This window comes from Sorex fumeus, unplaced genomic scaffold, assembly GCF_029834395.1.
Source record: "Sorex fumeus unplaced genomic scaffold, SorFum_2.1 ptg000013l, whole genome shotgun sequence".
NCBI classification, from domain to species: domain Eukaryota; kingdom Metazoa; phylum Chordata; class Mammalia; order Eulipotyphla; family Soricidae; genus Sorex; species Sorex fumeus.
Window position 1 is genome coordinate 8,946,168 of NW_026606070.1, and position 23,141 is coordinate 8,969,308.

The following is a 23,141-nucleotide window of genomic DNA, read 5'->3' on the forward strand; positions in this document are numbered from 1 at the left end:
GGCATGTTGAGTATGACACTGGTAGCTTACAAGGCTCTGCCGTGTGGGCGGGATACTCTCGGTAGCTTGCCGGGCTCTCCAAGAGGGATGAAGGAATTGAGCCCTGGTTGGGTCGCCCCCTGCAAGGCAAACACCCTACCCGCTGTGCTATCGCTGCAACCCTTACACTTGTATACAGTTTTTAAAGTTTAATAATATGTATGAAAAAGAGAAACTATTTTATAGAAAAGTAACATAAAATCAATAGGTTCAATGCCTTGGTTTTAAGGATAAAGAAAAGGAGACAGACTCACCACGTATTGATTACAAAAAGAGTGATGGTCTCAGGGTATTCAATAATGGTGATGTTTATCATATATGTAAATGTCATATACATAGTTTTAAACATTCAAAATAAAATGTTTAATTTTATTCATGCTGCCTGATTCTCTGTTAGCCTTCAGATCGCTTCTGGATTCCTGCCTTTATGTCCAAATATTAATGCTATTTGAGAGTTAGCTAAGTAAACAAGTGGATTCCAAAAATACATTGAAATCTATACTCTACAGCTCTTTCTGAAGAAGGGTTTACATGGACGGCAATAAGTCACCTTATTTGATCTGACCAGGAAAGAATAAAATTTAAGGAAGCTCCAAATGGGCTCAGTGGTACTTCATAAATCTGGACAACCCAATATAAAATGTCAAGTTCAAATAACAATCACCCTGTTTATAGAAGGCCCCGTAGCCTCTATTCTTCATCACTCAGACTTCCTGAGCACATACCAAAAAAAAAAAAGGGAACAAGTAGCTATTATGTATCATTTAAGGAATCTTCATTCCAAACCATTACCCCAAATAACTTCTTCAGATGTCTAAAACTTTACAGTTTATGGAGTACTTATTTATAACTCAAATAGACTTCAAAGAAATTTTGCTTTAAATGTTTGTCTTTTAGATAGAAAGACGACAGATCTAGACAGAGATATGTTTCGTGTTGCCAACACGTTCTAGTTCTGTAAGTTTGGAAAAGTTAATCAACTTTCTGACCATTAGTGTTTAGGGTACTTAAAAAACATTTTAATTGTTATTATTCTGTAAAAGATCTTAGTCTGGGAATGTAGCTTAGTGACAGAGCACCTACCTTGCATGTGTAAGAGTCTGGGTTTGGTTCTGGCACTAAAGTTCTTAAGTCATGCCTTTAAATTTTAAAACACATCACAGGGATTAAATTAGATACAACATTTAAAGCAAAATGGTGAAGAAGAAAGGACTAAATAGGAGATGAAAATCAGCTTAGCAGGATAGTTAATATCACATCTCTAATTAAATTTTCTGACTTTAAAATCTTTACTTTTATAGGGCTGGAGCGATAGCACAGCGGGTAGGGCGTTCGCCTTACAAGCGGCCAACATGGCCGACCCGAGTTCGATTCCTCCGGCCCTCTCGGAGAGCCCGGCAAGCTACCAAGAGTATCTCGCCCGCACGGCAGGGCCTGGCAAGCTTCCCGTGACGTATTCGATATGCCAGACGCAGTAACAACAAAGTCTCCAATGGAGACGTTACTGGGCCCACTCGAGCAAATCGACGATCAACGGGAGGGCCTTTACCTTTACCTTTACCTTACTTTTATAGGTTGTATAATTTTAGTCAAGTTGCTTGCCTCCTTTGTGCCCTTGCTTTTTTCTTCTGTAAATAAGAAATAGTGCATTCAGGGTGATCAAGGTAACATCAAGGTAATATGGAGCAGTTGGACTAAATAAATGAACATGTAATAGTAGAAACTCATTTGTTATGAGGATTTGAGGAAATTGTACTTGAAGGAAAATAATTCTAGCAAAACTGGTCTATGTAAGAGATTTTTGAAAGGAAGATAGGGTTGGAGAGATACTACAGTGGGTAAGGCACTTTGTCTTGCATTCAGCCAACCTGGGTTGAATCCCTTTCACAATGTATGGTCCCCTGATCACCACCAGGAGTGATCCTTGAGCACAGAGATAGGAGTAAGCTCTGAGCAGAGCTCTGTGTGTGTGTGTACGCGCGAGCGCGTGCACGCGCACGCACGTGTACGCACGTGTAACTGGCCTGTGTATTGCATCTAACCATTCAATAGTAAGAATCCATAAAAGTGGTCAAGGACACATAAAAGTAAATAAAATAAAATAAAAGACATATCAACCTTTTATAAGCATAGGAGAATCATATCTTTAGTCACCAAGAAAATGCAACTTAAAAACAGAGAAAAATACCACTGCACTCACTAAAACTACTTCAACAAACAAACAAAAAAATGACTGGCAATACTAAGTGTGAATGATGATGAAGAGAAAACCAGTTCTCATATTTTTGGTGAAATTGAAAAAAAAGTAAATGACCATTTATTGGTGCCTAATAAAGTTAAACATATACCCTTCTTATAATCCAGTTATCCTGAAAAATATAAAATCGTGTTCTAGATAAGCTTTATTAATAACAGACACTAGAAACTATCACATGACCATGTACAAAGGAAGAGTTTGTGTTATAGTCATTCCATGAACAAACTCAGGATGAAAGGTACCAAACAAACCAACATCAACACCATATACAAATCACAAAAACGTTATATTGAGCAGAAAGAAATAACACAAAAGAATGCATATAATATGTTTCTATTATGGGAGATTCCAGTGGAGAAATAAGACTTTGTAAAACATTCCAGGGAATAGCAAGGGGAAAGGTAAGAGCAACCTAGTAAAGCAACTCTCAATGAGTAAAGTATATCATTGAAATATTGATTGGGTGATAATTATATAGATATATCATCTGTCAAAATTCATCAGAATAAAAATTAATTTTTGAAGTAAATACGATGAATAGTAAGTAGGAAATAGCAAGAAGGAAATTAGTATGACCCCGAGTCTGATGAAAATGCAAGAGTCAGATAGAAAGATTGCATTCATCTGGGGAATATAAAGTAACAAAATAGGAGACTAACATCCAAGAACAGTCAAGATAAGTACCAGGAGATTCACTCTATGGCTTGAAGGCCAGTCGCACATGCAAGGGGAAAGGGCAGCTCAGATAGAGAAGAAAACACCAAGTAAAGGGTGTTGTGAGGATCCTCCCAGGATGGAAGATGCATGCTGAAAGTAGACTATAGACTGAACATGATTACCACTCAATGCCACTTTTGCAAACCTCAGCACCCAAAAGGAGAGAGAGAACAAAAGGGAGTGCCCTGCCACAGAAATGGGCTGGGATGGGGGGATGTGGATGGGTGAGAGGGATACTGGATCATTGGGGGTGGAGAATGGGCACTGGTGGAGGGATGGGTACTCGATCATTGTATAACTGAAACCCAAGCACAAAAACTTGTAATGCCCACAACTGTACCTCATGGTGTTTCACTAATAAAAATTTTTAAAAAAGCAAGAGTCAGGAGTGAAACTTGCAATTTAATTTTACTCATTTGAGGACTTATGTTAGGCCCAGGTATGTGGGACAGTAGTGACTTGACAATACCTCTTCGTGGGGCTGGAGAGATAGTACATGGATAAAGCACTTGCCTTTCACACAGCCAACTAGGGTTCAATCCCTTGGCATCACATATAATCCCTAGAACTTTGCCAGCAGTGATTCCTGAGCACAGAATCAAGGGTAAGTCCTGAGCACTAGTGGGTGTGGTACAACTCTCCCATTCAGTCAAAAAAAACAACACAACAAACAACAACAACAAAGCAAGAAAAGAAAAAAAAAGAAGAAAGAAAAAAAGAAATACTACTTCTCTCTAACCAGGCACATAGACCAAATTAACGGATGGACACTTTTTCTATTTTTCTAAGTTCAAAAATTACCCTAAGACCCCCAAATAATAGCCCCAAATACCAAAAACATTTTGATCTCAACAAGAAAGTTGACTGAAATTTGTGAGAAAATAGGAATTCTACCATTAGTAAAATCTATCACCTTTACAGATTCAGAATTTTAGTTCTGTTAGCAGGGTGGAGAATTTTTACCACTGGAGTAGTTTTTTGCTATTATTCTGTTGCAATTTGAGAGAACATTTTAGGCCACAGGGCAAGCTTCATCTGTTTAGTCTCATTATTGACGGAAGGGTGGTTCTGCTCTAGTCTCTTTGGGAGGAGTGGTGAGGTGATTTTTTAATGCTTCTATTTTTCATTTTAAGTACATGCAGAAGATCAGTGATTGAGTACTAGCTTTAAATTCAAAAATCGATAAATTAGAATTAATAAATCCAAGAGAGCAGAACAAAATACATCTTTTTTTAAAGAGAGGTGTGGGAAAATAAAGATGGATCATATGGAGATTTATATAAATATTTGAATAAGAACTTTCTTTTGATACTCTCTAATACTCTTCATATTTCATTACTTAATTTTAATTTGTTTTTATTGAGGTAACCTTGGTTTGCAAGAATGTAAGTGTTTATATGAGGCTCAGGAAACCTGAAGTTCAGCCAGGAAGCTATGGCATAAACTCTGAGGCCTTGGTAGAGTGAAATACAGGGAGCCCTGAATGGAGACAAGTGAGCAACTGAGAGGTATTGGAGAGTACAAATAGCAAGTTTGATTGTAGTTTAAATTTGAAGCTTGAAGAAAGAGAGTTCCTTCTTTTGTCTCTTGTCTAGATTGGGCAAAATGTATTAAGTTCAGTTTGGGGCATGAATAGTATAAGGTGACTCTGGACCATCCAAACGCTGAAAAGGACCAGTCAGATGCTCAAGTCTGAAGTAAGTCGAGAACATCTCTCCTGACTCTTAACACCCTTAAGAGGCAAAGATAGAGGAGAAATAGCCCAGAGAAGTCTCCTTGAGTGCTTCTTTCCTGGGATGGATCTCCTGGGCTAAATATGGTAATACAGTTCCACACCACACCCCCAGCAGAGCCAGGAGTGACCTCTGAGCCCTGAGCCAGGAATAAGCCCTGAGCACCACAAGATGTGGTCTCCACTCCAACCCAAAATAAGTAAAATCTTTATTTTCTGAACGATACCCCAAGGACTTTCAGGAAGAATGTGGTTCAAGTATTTTACTGTTTCATGCTTATACTTTATAATGGTATTTGTTTTTAAAGACAGAATCATTCGATTTTCTTGATATTGTGGAAATTGTTATGTCAATGTTTAAGGAAGTTGTCTTGCTTTGGTTCTTTAGCTTCTTTCTCTAAAAAAAAATAAAAGTAACTTTAATACAAAAATCTAAAAGTGCCCTTCCTCTTAGCTCTTGAAATTGATTTCAATATTCTTAGAAAGTCACTGATATTTCAATATTGAAGTACATTGATCTGAGTTTTTGTGAATAACCCGATTTGAGGAAGAAGATGTGTTCTTTTAAGTACTGTTTAAAGAGTTCTTTTGCAGACGAAGTCATGAAATTTTCATACAAGTGGTACTACATGGAAAGTGTCATATTAAGCGAAATGACTCAGAAAGAAAGGGATAGACATAGAAAGATTGCATTCATCTGGGAAACATCAAGTAACAAAATAGGAGACTAACACCTAAGAATGGCCGAGATTAGTACCAGGAATTTTACTCCATGGCTTGGAGGCCAACCACACATGCTAGGGGAAAAGGGAGCTCAGATAGAGAAGGGAACACCAAATAAAGGTGTTGGGAGGATCCTCCCAGGATGGGAGAAGCATGCTGAAAGTAGACTATAGACCAAACATGATTGTCACCCATTGCCTCTTTTGCAAACCACAACACCCAATAAGAGAGAGTACAAAAGGGAATGCCCTGCCACTGAGGCAGGGTGGGATGGGGGAATTGGGGGGGTGGGAGGGATACTGAGATCCATGGTGGTGGGAAATGGGCACTGGTGGAGGGATGGGTATTTGATCATTGCATAATTGAAACCCAAGCACAAAAATTTGTAGGTCTACAACTGTACTTCATGATGTCTCACTAATAAAAATATATAAAAAAATAAAGAGTTCTTTTGCATAGTTTACATTTTTGTGTATGAAAAAAGAGGGAAAGATTTTTTGGTCTGTGTTTTTCTTCAGTATAGAACAGGATTCCACAGACATCCTAATTTCTTATACAAAGATAATACTCTTGAATACTACTATATATGAATAGGGAAAAAATGGCAGTAAACATTTCAAAATAATCTCTCCAATATTATGAGGAACTTTTATTCCTTTACATGTTTTCTGATTTGGAGATCTATAAACTTTTTATACTTCAAAACACATTATTGATACAGTATTTTTACTATCATAATGTACTGAATTAGTAGAAAATGATGTTTGCATTGGTATTGTTTTTAGTGCTTTGAATTATACCATTCAACACTTCTTTAAATGTCTTTATTACTCACAGACTTATTTTAATTTTATGCCAAGCCAAATGTAGTCCAGGTACAGATGGTTTAAAGATGACTTAATAAGCAGTGAACAAATCTTTCGGCAATCTGGTTCTTTCTCCTTCATCAGACTGTAATACTGAAATGGGCTGTATCAATCAGATAAAGCCCAGGGAATCAAAGGCTTTAACAGCAGCCAATAAGTGGCATGAATGAGATTAGAACTTCAGTCCTTGCACAAGAGGTTAGGGAAAAGGATTACCATTTTCTAAGTAATTTAGAAGCCAACTTTATTGACCCTTATATTTTCAATTTGAGTGTAATTGGCAAATCAGTGCTATCAAGAGAAATCAAAACTGCCATCAATATGGGGAAAAAAGTCTGATAAACTGTATACAATCAAACTTTTACATAAATAGTTTTCTAAAATTATCACTAGGGAGGGAAAAAGGATGGAACAACATTTTCTGAAAATGTAACCCATGTTTTAATTGGTAAGAAAAGTAAATTTTGAGCACTATTCTTTTTCTCTCCCTAATAAAATGAAATTATACTAATTTCAAGAAAACTAAATTACTTTCGTGTACTGTATTTTTCATGTACAAATAAATATTTAATATATTTTAAGTAGGAGAATAAAAAAGTTGTTTTATGAACCCTACAACAACAATAACAAAAATGAGTTTGGGAGAAGTTAAAAATCCAATTGCAGGGGCTGGAGCAATAGGTAGGGTGTCTGCCTCACATGCAGCCCACCAGTTGTTTGATCCTCACCATCCCATATCATCCCCGAGCACCGCTAGGAGTAATTCCTGAGTGCAGAGCCAGGAATAACCCCTGAGCACTGCCAGGTGTTATCCCTCCAAAAAGCCAAAAACAAAAAACCCACCAAAAAAAGAAAAAACCAATTGCAGTGGTCAAAACGAGAGTATAGTGGCTTGGGTACTTGTCTTGCATTTGGTAGACTCATTTTTGGTCCCCAGCATCCCATATAGACCCCCTGAGCTCACTAGGATTGATCCTTGCATGCAGAGCCCAAAGTAAGCCCTAAGCATTGCCAGGTATAGCCCCCAAACAAAGACAAACAAAAAAATATCAAAATACATGTAATATATTTACTTTTATTTTAATTATGTATTTGATTTTAGGGCCACACCCAACTGTGCTCAGACTTACTCCAGTCTCTGTGTTCAGGGAATCACTCCAGCTGTGGGTGGAGTGTGTGTGTGTGTGTGTGTGTGTGTGTGTGTAAACCACATGCAGTGCTGGGGATCAAACCCTGGGTGGGCCACATGCTAAAGAAGCAGTTTACCTGCTTTATTGTCTTTCCAGCTCCTAATTATTTTTTAAATGAAAGTATTAAACAACTACTTTATGTTTTAAAAGCAAGAGGAAAAAATGGTGTGAGAATTTATTTGACTTCTTTCACGATAAGCTGGGTTTTTTGTTGTTGTTCTCTAATGTAATATAGAATCAAATAACATAATATCCTGGATATTAGTCATAGATTTTCCTATTTCCACATAAAATGTTGGTGGTCAGATACATAACCTATCTTTGCCCTGGAACATTTCAGAAACAGATGTGTTGGCTGGAATTTTTCAAAACTTTAATACTTCCTTAAGGAAAAATTTGCTCATTGTAAAAATGAATTAGAAGTATTAAAAATATTTAAAAATATTAAAACATCGCTGAAAATATGTATCTTCAACTTTAAGTAAATCTAGACACAGAAGGCTATTTTTCATATGCAAACACATGTCATGTCTTTTAAATTTTATTTCCATATTTAGAAATTGTGGCTTTCAAATATAATACTTTCTTGGGGTAAAATTTGACATTGCCTAACAAGAACAAAACCTATTAGAGTTTGAACATCTGTAGAAGGAATAAGAGATAGTAACAGCCTTCTGCACAGGTGTCTTTTCTAGCATGAACGTGGAATAGAACATTCTTAAACTGCTCCTTGCTCGTGCACCAGTGATTTATTTTGTGAGCAGAAGGATCTGATCATAACACACAGCTCACCAACTCTGTCCTCTGCACCAAGTTTATGAAGCCTGGACCAGTACAACTTGTGAAAGAACTCACAATCTTGTATGTCACTGGGGAACAACGAAAGCAACGAAAACACGGCCTTGATGTGGTCACTGCTCAACGTGTCCATTGGCAGTTTCATAATTGATGGAAAAACTGTCTTAGCATTTAATGAGCAGATGAAAAAACAGATGGAAAATCTTCCTTGAATCCTCTGTTTAAGTCTTTGATGATGGCTCTGGCGTGAGAGGCAAAGGTGAGGTTTAAAGAGGCAGAATTGGGGACTAGAGAGATAGCACAGTGGCTAGGGCATTTGCTTTGCACGTGGCTGACCTGGGTTCGATTCCCAGTATCCCATATGGTCTGCTGAGCACCGCCAGGAGTAATTCCTGAGTGCAGAGCCAGGAGGAACCCCTGTGCATCGCCGGGTGTGACCCAATAAAGCAAAAAAAAAAGAGTTTAGAATTGATTTCATTAATGTTAGAGAACCCCAACCCATTAACTTGGGTGGAATAAAATGCATATGGTTTTGTTTTAACACTTCAGTAAAGCATTTTTCCACATAATTAGGACCACACTGAATGATGCTAATACTGATGGCTACTCTTTGTTATTGTTTTTGTTATCCCCTCAGTGGTCAGCCCAGACCCTTTGGTTCCTCTGATCCATTAGGAAGTTCTGGGCAGCTACCAGGACCACAAACGGTGAGGTATATCTATAATTTGAGGTATATCTATAATTTTCCAAGGGTTCTGTGTGACAGGAGATAGAAGTCAGTGTCTCACACATGCTAGACATGTGCTCTATTAAGACATACCTACCTGTTCCCAAGAAATTCTTTTAAAACTTCTAACGTTGGGAAGATATTTTGCGCCCAAAAGGCGTAACATGTTAATGATCTGTTATACAGGGACTTCATAGCTCCAAGATGAGATACAACAATTTTCACACACTTTCCCTAAAGAAACCTTTTTGGAACATTTTTAGTCAATTACTCACAGCAATCAATACAAAATATATTATTTAGCATCTGCCTGTGGAGCAGGCTTGAGTGGTGGTGGGAAAATTCAAAATAATGGGATGGGTGTGGAAATATTGAATGCAATCAATTATTGTGAACATCTTTAGGAAAATAAAAATTTTAAAAAGGCATTGCTTTCAAAAGCACATTTCAACAGTCAAACTTAACATAGAAGTTTTGGTTCTCTGACTTGCAATTCATTTTAAAGACAAATGGAAACAGTGATCTATAGTATTCTTTATGTATAAGGTATGTTTACCCAGGTTATTTGGAAAAAAGCATATTTCAGGCCATTAGGTTAAAATAACAAAGTAACTTAGAGAGTGCATCCAATGCCTGTAATCACCCCATTGCCATTTAAAGAACTCATTTCTTTTATTATATCCACTTATTTTATTCTTTCTTTAAAGAGCTCTCACACTTCATCAAAATTGTTCTCAGCAGACAAAAACACTGTGTGAATTGCACAATTCTTCAAGTGTGATATCTGTATTTAGAACAATTTTAGAAAGGGCAAGACATGTATTTGCTTTTCTGAGAAACACATACTAGACCCTGAATGAGATGAACAAATTGAATCTTGATTGCCCAGGAATAATAAAAATTCCAGATATGTCCTACTGGGAAAAAATACCCTGGAATTTGGCAGATAACAGTGGTAATATGAACTTAGAATAGTGTGTTATATGATTTTTAATTTGTGTCTATGTGGACCAAATAGGTTTCTAAAAATTGCTTTAATTTTTAATAAGACTAAGTATATACAAGCTAAAAGTAAAATAATATGAAGTTAATATTTTGCATTTTTTTCATCTGCTTGCTGGAATAGATAGAAAGCTGCAAGTGAATAAGTGAATTTATGTTTAATTTCTCATCTGTTTTGAGGACAGAGAATATATAACTATGGCATAAATTGATAAACATCCCAAAAGCTATGTTTGATTAAATAAACTAATTTGTAATAAGCTTCAAATATATAATAAAAATAATAATAGAAACCGGTATCAATAGCAATGAGAATAAACATATGTTGATGTGTTTTGTTGTGATATTAGCTAATACTGTGTGTTTAATATATGTCAAGCATGAGACTTGACAATTTTTGCCTTACAGAGCTCCCTTCCTCCCCATTTTATGCCTACCAGGGGTAAGTATGTTGACTTGTCTTATTCTCAGAAATGCTTTTGTAGTATTTTTTCTCCTCCTCCTTGGTGTGGGGGGTGCTTCTTGGTGGTTCTCAGGAGCCTATGGGTCACTTCTGGGAATAATTGGCCTAACCCTGTAATAACCCAGTTCAATGCTTAGATCCAGCAATGCTATGCTCTTTTATTCCCATCGAACACCACCATCCTGTTGTTCGTCGATTGCCTTGAGCAGGCCCCAGTAACGTCTCCTTTGTCCTAGCCCTGAGATTTTTTCTTAAAGTGCCATATTTAAAGCTCTTCCAGCGTTAGGAGAATGAGACCCATCATTGTTACTGGTATTTGGCATATTGTGTACGCCACGGGGAGTTTGCCAGACTCTGCCGTGTGGGCAGGTTACATTCTGTAGCCTGCCATTTTGTCCAAAGTAAGAATGAGATAATAAGGTGTCGCATGGCCACGAATGCGGCCACATGCTTCCGGGAGCTGGGTTTTATGGTCTCTGGGTCTTGACCGTTGATGGGATTACACGGTGCCAGGGGGCCAGTTGGTGGGTGTGACCCCTGCCTACTGGAATTTGGAGGACTTGGGTGGAAGATGCTCAGCCCCGATCCGAGTAGGCTTGGAGATCTCAGCCCCGGGACCTGCTCGGATTGGGGCTGAGCATCCCCATACATAATTTTAAATTTTATTTTCATAAGGTTGTTCACATAAATTGATTACATTTAATATTTCAACACCAGTCCTACCGCTATTACTTCAAATTTTCCCACCACCAATCAAGCCTGATGCCAGGGGTAGATGCTAGATAATTTATTTTTCTATTATTTATTTTGATTATCATGAGAGGTCTGCCAGGCTGCTTCTGGAATTCTAAAATTGGAAATGGTTGGGGTCCAGAGACATCACTGTAGGGAGCTAATCTATTTTGAAATTCATTTGGGATTCTCTGGATCAAAGCCTATGATGTGTTCAGATGGTGCCTGGAGGCAGGTCATGGGCGTGACATCCAGAGGACCCCAAGCAGGGGAGACAGGAAGGGAAGGCCTATCTTTGCCGCCACGATGTGGCCTGGAGGCTTAGTCCCTGAACTTGCATACCTGGATTTTTCTTCTGACCACCGGGGTTTCATCTGGAGTGTGTGGAGGGGGCACACCAGCTCTGTCTGAGGTGCCCCTGTGGAAATGGCTTGGTACAGGGTCTGGAGTGATCTCCAGCAAGCTGCTGTCTTCCAGGATTCAATGCCATGTCTCACCATACTACATTCTTAGACTCAGTGGTAATGCAGATTACCAGGGTGACCAATGGTGCATAAGCGGTCATACAATGCTGAGAATCGAGGTGTGGGTTTGGGACCTCAAACATGTATTTCAACTTCACTGGCTCCTGCTTTCATAACTTTTACTCCTTATCTATAACATAAAAGTATTTATCTCTTAGCTTTAAACATTTATCTAAGTTTTTTATTTATCAGATGTTTTTCAACAGGTTGCTTTTAATATTCAACATTCTGAGATTTAACCATATCTATTTATTTCTTTTGATGGTATAAATGAGCTACAGCGTATTTACCCAGTGACCCAATAAAAGTCACTAGCTAATTCTGTTCTATCATAGATATTAATCCCCAATATACATTTGCACACTAATCCCATCTCACCATCTGCTTCTGAAAAATCTGCCTGTAGCGCAATCAATTGCCTAAGATACCAGTTCGTGTGATTCTTAAAACAAGTATTTCAACTTTGGTCACTGTCATTGGTCCCTACCCTTCTCACTTCTCTCCATCTCAGGGACAATGTTACTTTCTAAGCATGGCAAAGCCTGTTTATGACCTTCCTTTTCAGTTTCCCTATTAGATTTTTTTTTTTGGCCGACCCGGGTTCAATTTATCCACCCTCTCAGAGAGCCTGGCAAGCTACCGAGAGTATCTCGCCTGCAAGTTGCCTGTGACGTATTCAATATGCCAAACACAGTAACAACAAGTCTCAAAATGGAGACGTTACTGGGCCCTCTTGAACAAATTGATGAACAACGGGAGTACAGTGACAGTGACAGTGGTGCTGGTAGGGTTATACCCAGCGGTGTTCAGGACTTAGCTTTATTTAGGGTTGTTCTTCGAGGCACTTGAGGGATGTTATGCACTACGGGGGTTGTACTGGGATTGGCTTCATGCAAGTCACTTATCCTCAGAGTTCAGTTGGTAACCAGTGTAAGCTTTTAAATTGCAAATCCTAACCTAAACACTCTCATGAGGAAGTTCAAATTCTTTTTATCATTTATGAGCAGGCAACTATATATATCTCCCAATAATTCTCTGTCCATTTTTTTTCCTTCTCACTTCCACCCAGTTCTACAGGAAGCCTACCATGTTCATGAATGTGTGGAGTTGTTAATTCATAAAATGGCCTAAAATAATTATATATTGTATTATAATAATAGCACTGTAGCACTGTTCTCCTGTTGTTCATCGATTTGCTCACGTCCAGTAACGTCTCCATTGTGAGACTTGTTGTTACTGTCTTTGGCATATTGAATAGGTCATGGGTATTTTGTCAGGCTTTGCCGTGCAGGTGAGATACTCTCAGTAGCTTGTTGGGCTCTCTGAGAGGGGCGGAGAAATTGAACCCGGGTTGTCCGGGTTGGCCACGGGCAAATGCCCTACCCACTGTGCTACTATTGCTCCAGCCTGTTATAATAATAAAATAAAAGAATACATATTTATATAACTTAAATTAAGACACTGTGATTTACAAAGTTGTTTATAGAGAGTTTCAGACATACAATGTTCCAACACCAATCCTACCTATCTTCCCCCCACCAATGTTCCTCCTATCCACACAGCCTGCCTCTTTGGCAGGCAGATTGTTAAGATTATTATAGTTGTGTCTCCTACTTTCAGTTGTTGGCTTTGTGGTTTAAATATACTTCAACTCTACATCACTGTTGTATGAGGCTCTGGCCCTGTTTCTTCCCATCTACTTCTTATTATCCCTTCAATTTCTTTTCTTTTCTCTTATTCTGATTTCTATAATCTAGGGTTCAGGGTAATCTAATTAGCCCCCTTTGATATCTTGCATTACCTAGTAATCTATATACCATAGAATACCCAGTATTTGTTCTTCTTCTGACTTCTGACTTTTATGTGATGTCCTTCGTTTTTATTCATGTTGAGGAGTATTGCATGATTTCACTCTTCCTTGCAATTGCATAGCATTTCATTCTGCATAGCACCATCATTTATTACCTGTCTGCTGTTGAACACCTGGACTGTGTCAACATCCTAGCTATTGTACTAAGGGTTACAATGAATAAGGATGTGCATGTGTCCTTTTTAATCAGTCTTTCTGGGCCTTGGGGATAGGCACCAATAGGTGGAATTGTCAGATCATTGATAGCTCAGTTCTTTCCCTTACTCTTCTGAAAAATTGCTATACTGGTCACTTCTTTCCAAAGAGTTTACATATACATATAGGTATATACATATATATACCTATATATGTACATATAGACATGCATATGTGTGTATATGTATGTGTATCTATATATATAGAGTGAGAGACAGACAGACAGACAAACATAGAGAGAGAGGGAGTAAGAGGCAGACAGACAGATGGAGTCTTTAGTGCTTACAGTGTTTCAAGCATTTACCATGAAGGAAGGAAAATCTTAAGTAAGATTGTAATTGTGATTCTAGTTAGTGTGTAAGTTTCCTGAGTTTTCTTTAATTTTGTAAATTCTTGAGTTCTCATGAAAATCATTGTCTGTAGTATTTACTATTCCCAAGAATCCTAGGGGGCTGGAGCGATAGCATAGCGGTAGGGCGTTCGCCTTACAAGCGGCCAACATGGCCAACCCGAGTTCGATTCCTCCGCCCCTCTCGGAGAGCCCGGCAAGCTACCCAGAGTATTCGATATGCCAAACACAGTAACAACAAAGTCTCCAATGGAGACGTTACTGGGCCCGCTCGAGCAAATCGATGATCAACGGGAGGGCCTTTACCTTTACCTTTACCTTAAGAATCCTAGGATACAGCTTCAATTACAAATGAGAAATCAGTTTCCATTTAATCAATAAGAAACATTATCTTGTCAAATAATAACATGGAGACATGAATATGTTTCTAGCAATAAAATAATTTGTCTTACCTAAATATAATTATGCTATTACTTCTTATTTTTTCTCAATGTCAAAAAGCCAACTGCATGCTGGCTTTTTGACTCTGTGTTTTGACAGTATATTTTCAGTTTAATTATAATATATAATTTCTTACCTGTTGATACTGTAAACTTTTTTGTTAGGACAAGTAGCTTGCCCTGGAAACATCTTTGTTGAGACCAGTAGCTCATTTTTCCAAAACTCACTCTCATACCCTATGAATGCGCATGACTCATGGGGAATCCAGCCAAAGACTTCCATCCCTCTTACATTGATTCTGTTCCAACTTAAGATTTCCTCAGGCTGCAATCTTTTGGTTTTCTTAGTTAAAAATCTACAAGCTGAAAAGGAACTCTTACCTCATTAAATAACTTTTCATTCAAATCATCAAAATACAATCTTATATTCCAGAATGGGAGAGATAACTTGAATGCTTTCAATATTGGAAATTTTTCTAATGTCACGAATTATATCATTTATCCTTACTTCTAAGACCCTCATCCACCAGAGAACTGTTGAAGACTTCTCACAAGGCTGTTCCCCAGAGCTGAGGATAAAGTTAACCTTTCCTATGATATTTCCTTGATTTCATTGTTGTAAGGACTCTCCAAATAATGTAAGTTTTCTAGATAAATATTTCAAATTAAAACTTGAAAATGTCCTTTCCCAATATTCAGACCTGCCACAAAGACATCATTAGAAAATTTGTTTTCTATTGCTGATTATGAAGAGCATATGATGTCATGTGGCCACAATAGCGGCCATGCAGATTTGGATTTCTGATATTTTAGTAGTAAACCTAGAGGGATTACTGCCAGAACCCCCTGGGTTCTGAGATTGGTATGTGTGCCTCTGGGATGATAGTTGGTCAGAAGCCAGAGGAGGTGTTTGAATGTGGCAACTTGGAGCATTACCATGGTGGGGAGCAGGGCCAATTCCACCCCATTCCATGAAGCCCCACATGCCTCGTCAATGCAGTCTCATACCTGGGTGTTCATTAGGCTCTAAAAGATGCAGGCCACCATGTTGCCACCACAAAGGGGGACAGGCGGAGGGATAGACACCATTCCCCTCCCAGGGCGGCATAGCACCAGAGTTAAATACACAGTCCAGATGTATTTTGGTTGGACATTATATTTTTCTCAGATTTCCCCACCACCATTCAAGCCTGATTTTCAGGACAAATGCTAGATCATCTACTTTCCATTGATCACTTTGCACATCAGGAAATGTCCTGGTACCCACATGCCAGAGCCATGCTTGCAGAAGCTCATGGTCACTGGGATTCCATCTGGAGAAGGCAGGGAGACAGCACCTACCCCATCTGGGACCTCCCAGTGATATGGGCTCTGAATGGGGCCTGGAGAATTCTCAGGGAGCTGTGAAGCCCTCCAGCCGGTATTTTTCTTCTCTGCTGTGTGCTGTAAGATGGCACTGGGGGTAGGTTGTGGGTGTGACTTCCGGAATCAGAGGTTGTGTGGGAGCCGGGGCGGCCCCATTGCGGTTCGGAAAATAGTTCTGGTACCCTCATGCCAGAGCCATGCTTGTAGAAGCCCGTGGTCACCAGGATTCCATCTGGAGAAGGAGTGCTGTGAAATTCTTATGTCTGTTCTTCTGTGTCAGTTTGCATTACAGTGGCTTTTTTTAAAGTGTAGACTGTTAGGCATTCTTATACAATGAGGTGACTGATTATTCTGAACACGTCAGAGTGGTGCTGGTGTATTTTTTCCAGAAGTTCTTGCAAAATTTGTTTTGATGAGAGTAAACCAACAATTTTTTCTCACTTCCAAGTTTTGATAAAGATAGATCAATAAATGCAATTTTTCTCAATTAGTACTGCAACGTAAAGAAAAGAGGGTCATTAGTGAAGAAAGTTGCCGGAACCCTAAAACAAACACTAACATAGTTTTCAAGGCCCAAGAGTGAAAGTATTAGAGATTAATTTGTACTTGCTCTTTGAGCTCCTGTTCTCCCTTGAATAGTATCTTGCTTGCTTATCCATGTTTCTTTGTTTGATTATTTTCATTCTGGACAGAATGAAAATTCTCTCTTGAACATGAACTTCTCCTTCCCCCCCCCCCCCACTTACACCTTTCTAAATAAGTTTCAATAAAAACTTCCTTACTTCACCAAAAAAGAAAAAATAAAAAAGAATTTGCCTCTAAGTATAGTATGTGCTGAGAAAAGAGATTCAGGAAAACCAGCCCTGCACAAATCTAACTACATTATGATATACTCCTGTGGTACTAATTTACTTCAATGCAATGAGAAATATCTTGATGGAGTGAGAATACAATGTCCAGAGCAAACTAATTTTTGATGCTATCTTGTGATTCTAAAGATCCCTGTGATGGTAAGCAGAATGATTTACCTATCTTCTTTTCATTGCTTAATTTGATATTCAGTGTCCTCACAGTTATAAATACTAAATAACTAGTTAAGTGACTTTTATAACCACCCCTTTAACTGCTAAACTTATTTGGTCATAGTTACAATCTAATATTAGAGGGTTTGTTTACTTTCAATTTTTGTTTAGACACAGGAGTTTATAATGTATCAATAATAGTAATTCAGGCATGCAATGTTCCAACTCCATAACCAACACCAGTGTCTGAATTCTCAAAAATGTTTTGTTTTACCATATTGTTTTTAATGTATTGTTTAACCTCAGAAATACATACAATACACAGCATATATTCCGAAATTAATGATTGTATAATGGTTTAATGTTCTTTAATAACAAATTAGAGAAATTTAAAGGACTTAAGGGCTGGAGCAATAGCACAGCGGGTAGGGTGTTTGCCTTGCACGTGGCTGACCCCTGTTCGATTCTATTCCCAACATGCCATATGGTCCCCCAAGCACCACCAGGAGTAATTCCTGAGTGCATGAGCCAGGAGTGACTCTTGTACATCGCCAGGTGTGACCCAAAAAGTAAAAATAAATAAATAAATAAATAAATAAAAATAAAGGACTTAAGTAAGTCATAATATCTTAAGTAGATTACCTCTTATCTTCAGAAGTATCTAATGAGTGAAGAAAAGCATGAATGAATATATCTCTTCCTCAGGGCACAGTGTTGCAGCTGAATATACTGTGTATTTATATCTGACTTTAAACTTTTAGACATATTTTGTTTTTAATTTATAATAACATTTTAAGAGAAAAAATATCTGAAGATTTATTGAACAAATCTTTGTGGAAGATGGATATTTTTCAAAATACTGTGCTTATTTTTGTCTTACTAGACACATCATTGCAACCAGTTGCAGCTCTAACTGAGGAAGAAATACTAGCATACTTTTAATTCATTTTAATTATTTTCTTTTAAACAACGTGATTTACAATATTATTATTGGTAGGGTTTTATGGGTACAAGGTGCTGGCATCACACCTTCAAGGGACTAAGTGTCGCCATTTCCTCTGCTACCATGGTCCTCTCTCCCTACCATTCATCCTAATCCTTCACACCCTCTACAGCTCATTTCTGTACAACAGTTATCAAGTTTTGTTGCTTTTCAGCATTTGTTATATCCTAACTATAAAATACCCTTTTTAAAAATGGCAATATCTGGCCCTCAGTGAAGGCCAATTAAATGTAACTATCTGGATAGATTCTTAGCATTAACATTTTAAAAATTTCCCAAAGAAGAATCTAATGTGTATCTGGGGTGAGAACCATTCTTTCAGCTGGAGATTTACTCTTACTTGAATTATTTGAGAGGTTATAATAGACATTATCACATTATCATAACTGTATTCACATCACACCTTTCTAAACAGGCATCACTATAACTGCTCATATCATACCTCTCTTTGAATAGACATAAATGTGTTCATATAACACCTCTCTTTGAAATTGCTTCCTTCCTCACTAGAACTTAGGATAGAATCATGGTAAACTAACGCTAGAGGTATGAAAAGGTGGTTCTAGTAGAAACCCAAACCTGGTGTATAACTTTCTTGGATACCAATCCTTGCTTAACAATACCAGCTATTGATTCGATAGCAGGCAAACAGAGCTATTATTCTTAACACTTTGAGTTTTGACTCTCTTTTTCACCATCCCAGGTTAATTTTCTACATTCAAAGAAAATTTTAATTTGACAAAATAAAAAATTTTTTATTGGGAAGTTTTCAATAATTACAATTTAGTGAGTTTGACTTTTTAAAGCCCCACCAAAACTCCTACAGTATTTTCAGTATTTGCTGAAGGATGACATCCCCCCTTGCCTTAATCATGTGCCAGATTACTCGTAAACCTGGACCATATGCCACTGCAATTTGCTGATGGGCCCAAGCTGTTTTGGTAGATAAAAAATCCAAGGGGATTAGAATGGCTCAATTCTCACTGTGAACAGAGTGATGGCAGGAAGAGAACTGCTTGTCCTCCTTTCCCCTTGTGTGTGCATAATCTTTTGTCTCTTCCTTTAGGCCACTGCTTAACCCCGAAGTCCAAAGATTTCCTTAATGCTTACATCAATATGTTTCTCTGCAGTGGGCACTTTCTTTGACACTCAGAGAGAAACCACATCTCAGAGATACAAAACGTATGCAGAGAACAGAACAGGGTTCTATTCTGAGATCCCTGTTGAAAATGTTTGGACCTGAAAACGTTCCCTCAATATTAGTTTTAGAATGGTTCCAGCAGGGGAACTAGTTACCTTTAAATTTAAGCACAGCATATAGCATGTTTCTTTTCACAGGACTCACTTGAGGCTTGAGGTTCAAGTGCTCAGATCCACTGATGGAGCAGTGCTTGGGTTGGCAGTACTGGACACCATCAGGCCCAAACTGGTGGTGGTGCTCTACAGTGGCTGTAGGGTGCTGGGATAGAGCTCAAGGCCTGTGTATCACAAGCATCTGCTCCACCCCCTTGAACTATCTCCCAATTCAATGACAGCATCCTTCTCCTTAATTTTCTGCTGAACAGAAAACAGATGTGTTTTCATGTCATTACTATTTTAATGGCGGCAAGTTTTCTTTTATAAGAAAGTTAAACATCTATGACATGAATTAGAATCAACGGCTAAATTATAAAAACTTAAAAGTGATCTTTGGGAAAATTTGATTCTCTGGAACGTACTTTATCATACTCTGACATTCCTTTCTATAATAAGTACAACTGTCCCACATAGGAATATTATTGAGACTTAGATTTCTCAGGTCTTGAGATTTATTGTCTTCATAGAGTACTTGTCCTATATATCACATGTAGAGGCATTCAAAGGTAGAAGAAGAAATCATTGGTCTGAATTTTGCTAATTATTCAGACTGCTAAGTAGTGTTTTACAAATACCAAAGGGTGAAGAAATGCTGCTTATCCAGATTCTATGTTCCTCCTAAGTAATTTGCTATTATATGTAGATCTTAGTGGGCAGAAGATCCGAATTTGAGTGTTGAAAATAGTGGAGTAGTCCTTCAAACCAAAGCAGGATTCATTTTTACATTTTCTTATACCCCTTTTAAGACTTCTCCCTATTTTTATTCTGAAAAATGTTATTTGAACACATAGCAATGAGAAATGTTATAATGCCATTATTTTCAGTGAATCTTCCTAGAAGTTTCACAGTTCTGCCTTTGAGAACTCTGCCTAATAATTTTAGTATTTTCCTATAATTAACCTCAAATACTTCTCTGAAAAAAAAAAAACACCTTCATTCTTGGAAATGTGACAGCCACAATGTACTACTTTTTAACATATTTGCCTCTCCTTAGAGATCATACTCCGTGTACACAGGGGTTATTATCACTTACAGGTGCAAAGCATCATTACAGTAATAGGCTCACCCATGTACATATTTAGAAGGAATCAAGAACAGAAAGAAAAACAAGTCTTTGCATAAGAATTGAGTTCTTATTCTCAGCAGTCATTAGTATCATGTCCAGCTACTTAAAGGCACTCATTCCTTCCCATTTCCAGTGATGGGTATTTTTATATGCCTATTAATTAATCAGTTCACCAACTTTTTTCATCGTCTCAAGTAACTTTTAGTGAAAGTGATACAAATGTATCTGTCAGAAGAAACAAAGGTTTACTGCTCTTATTACTATTGATCTTATTACATATTCAGACTTCTTGTACTTGTACTTCAGTACAATATTACAAACAAACAGTGAAATCAAAACTTCCTTCTCTTGCTGTCTTGCTGTTTGGAAAGAATTCATTGTGTTTTCCTTATTTCTATTCTACCATATCTACAGTTCTGACAACAGATGTGTGGGTTTATTCCCACACTGAATGAGTCTCTAACACCAGCTGGATGTACTACAGTTCAATTTAGTTACGAGGCTCTCTATCTGGAATTAGTATCAGATCTCACATGTTCAGAGCTTAGTCCCCAAAGATTACCCCATTTTGTATGCCACTCACAAGTCCCAGCTTGTCACCTGTATTGCTAACTAACTACAAATCAGGATTTCTAGAACTGCCTCCTTGGGCTTGATAATTTGCTAGAACTACTCATGGAACTCAGGGAAACATTTTCTTACAGTAACTGGATTGTAATAGAATAAAAGACGTGATAAAGACTACAGATGAACCACCAGATGAAGCCCATCAAGAGCTCCACTGGGGTCACAAGCACAGAAGCTTCTAGCCTAGTAAACTGGAATGTACCATCCTCCTGGTGTGTAGGTGGATTGCCCAACCCGGAATTCGGAGCCTTAGAGAATTTTTTTTTTACTTTTTGGGTCACACCCAGTGATGCTCAGGGGTTATTCCTAGCTCTGCACTCAGGAATTACTCCTGGCGCTGCTTGGGGGACCATATGGGATGCCGGGGATCGAACCCAGGTCGGCTGCATGCAAGGCAAATGCCCTACCTGCTGTGCTATCACTCCGGCCCAGCCTTAGAGAATTTTATGAAGGTTTCCTCATATAGGTATGATCAAACGTTATCTCATTTTTCAAACCCTTTTCCCTGCCTGGAGGGCAGCGTGATAGTACGTTCAAGCTTAATGGTGGCTTCCTCTTTCTGCCGCCCATCATTCCCTGTAAGGGACCACAAGGAGTCACCTCATTCGAGCAAAGGTACTCATCATTCAGAAATTCTAAAGGATTTAGAATCTCAGTGCTAGAGACTCATATGGATCAGGAAATTACAAGGGGTTAAGGAGCTTTTTGTGAAGAATATTAGCTGGATCAAAAAGAAGAATCACACACAAACATATATTTATATATAAACACACACATACATATATACACACACATTTCTACCGTTCCATACTTGCCTTTCTTGGGCACACGCATCTTTTTTCTGCTCCATATACTTTTCTACGAGGCAGGTAAGATGGTAGTAAATAGCCTTGAGTTCACATCACTCCCCACAGTCATTTTACAGCAGAGGTTCCAAACTTATTTAGACTATCATCCCCTTTTCAAGCAAAAAGAAAGTCCTGGCAGCCTCTGTGTCAAACATCCTGGGGATATTAATGTCACATATTAAACCTTAAGTGATGAGTATGGCTGTTGAATGTTACAGTAGGCCAGACCCTAGTCACAGCCCCATACAATACCCGGAGTTTAATAATTGTGACCTGCATTTGGATTCTGCATTCAGAATGGATTCTGCATCCTTTTTCAATATTATAATGAAGTTTGGGTGGTATTGTTAAATAAAGTAAATACTATGATTTTAGGATTTGTATTTTTCAGTGATTTTTTTGATATTACAAACTGTGAAAGTTTTTGGAATGATTATACTTCTGCTGAATTCTGTTTTCAATATGACTTAAGAAATAAACCCAATTCTGTACTTTTTCCTTCTCACCCTCAGTTACATTATTATACCCACAAAATTCTCTGTCACTTGGAAATAAAATCAGGTTAATTTATCCTCAGTGATTAGAAAACAAAACAATTTAAGGTGAATGCTCTGAGTCATGAGAAATGTTCTGAGCTATCAACTTATAAAGATTTCAAAATCCCTTTTTAGTTAAATGAAAATATCAATACTAAACTCCATAAAGAATACTTAGTTTGGGAGTTAAAAAAGCAATCATTTAAAAATGGCTTAAAAATCATAAAACATCTTAAGTAATTTCTATAAACAGAATACAAGATGTGGGAAGTGTGAAATAAAAAATGTTTTCACTCATTAGAGATGACCTTACATAGTTTCACCATTTATGAGTTATCAGGACATCTGTAACTTGTGAAAGTGGTTTTTATATCTTATTTCCAAATATTATGCATTTTCACTTGATTTTTGAAAACATGTAAATATGCAAATGCACATATTGAAGAGGGTAGTTTTTGTGTTTGTTAGTTATACCAAATTGTTAAAATAGGAGACATCCCAACAATCAAATTACCAAGTTATCATAGTTTCGTTTCATTGTAGAAAAGATCACCTTTCTAGAAGCATAACAAACTGTTTCATTAAAATAGGAAAATACTAATGTCAATTGCATTTTTTTCTCACTGTGTACAGCAGAAACAGTATAATGGCATAAATTTAAAAAAAAAACTCTAAGAAAACAATCAACAGAGAT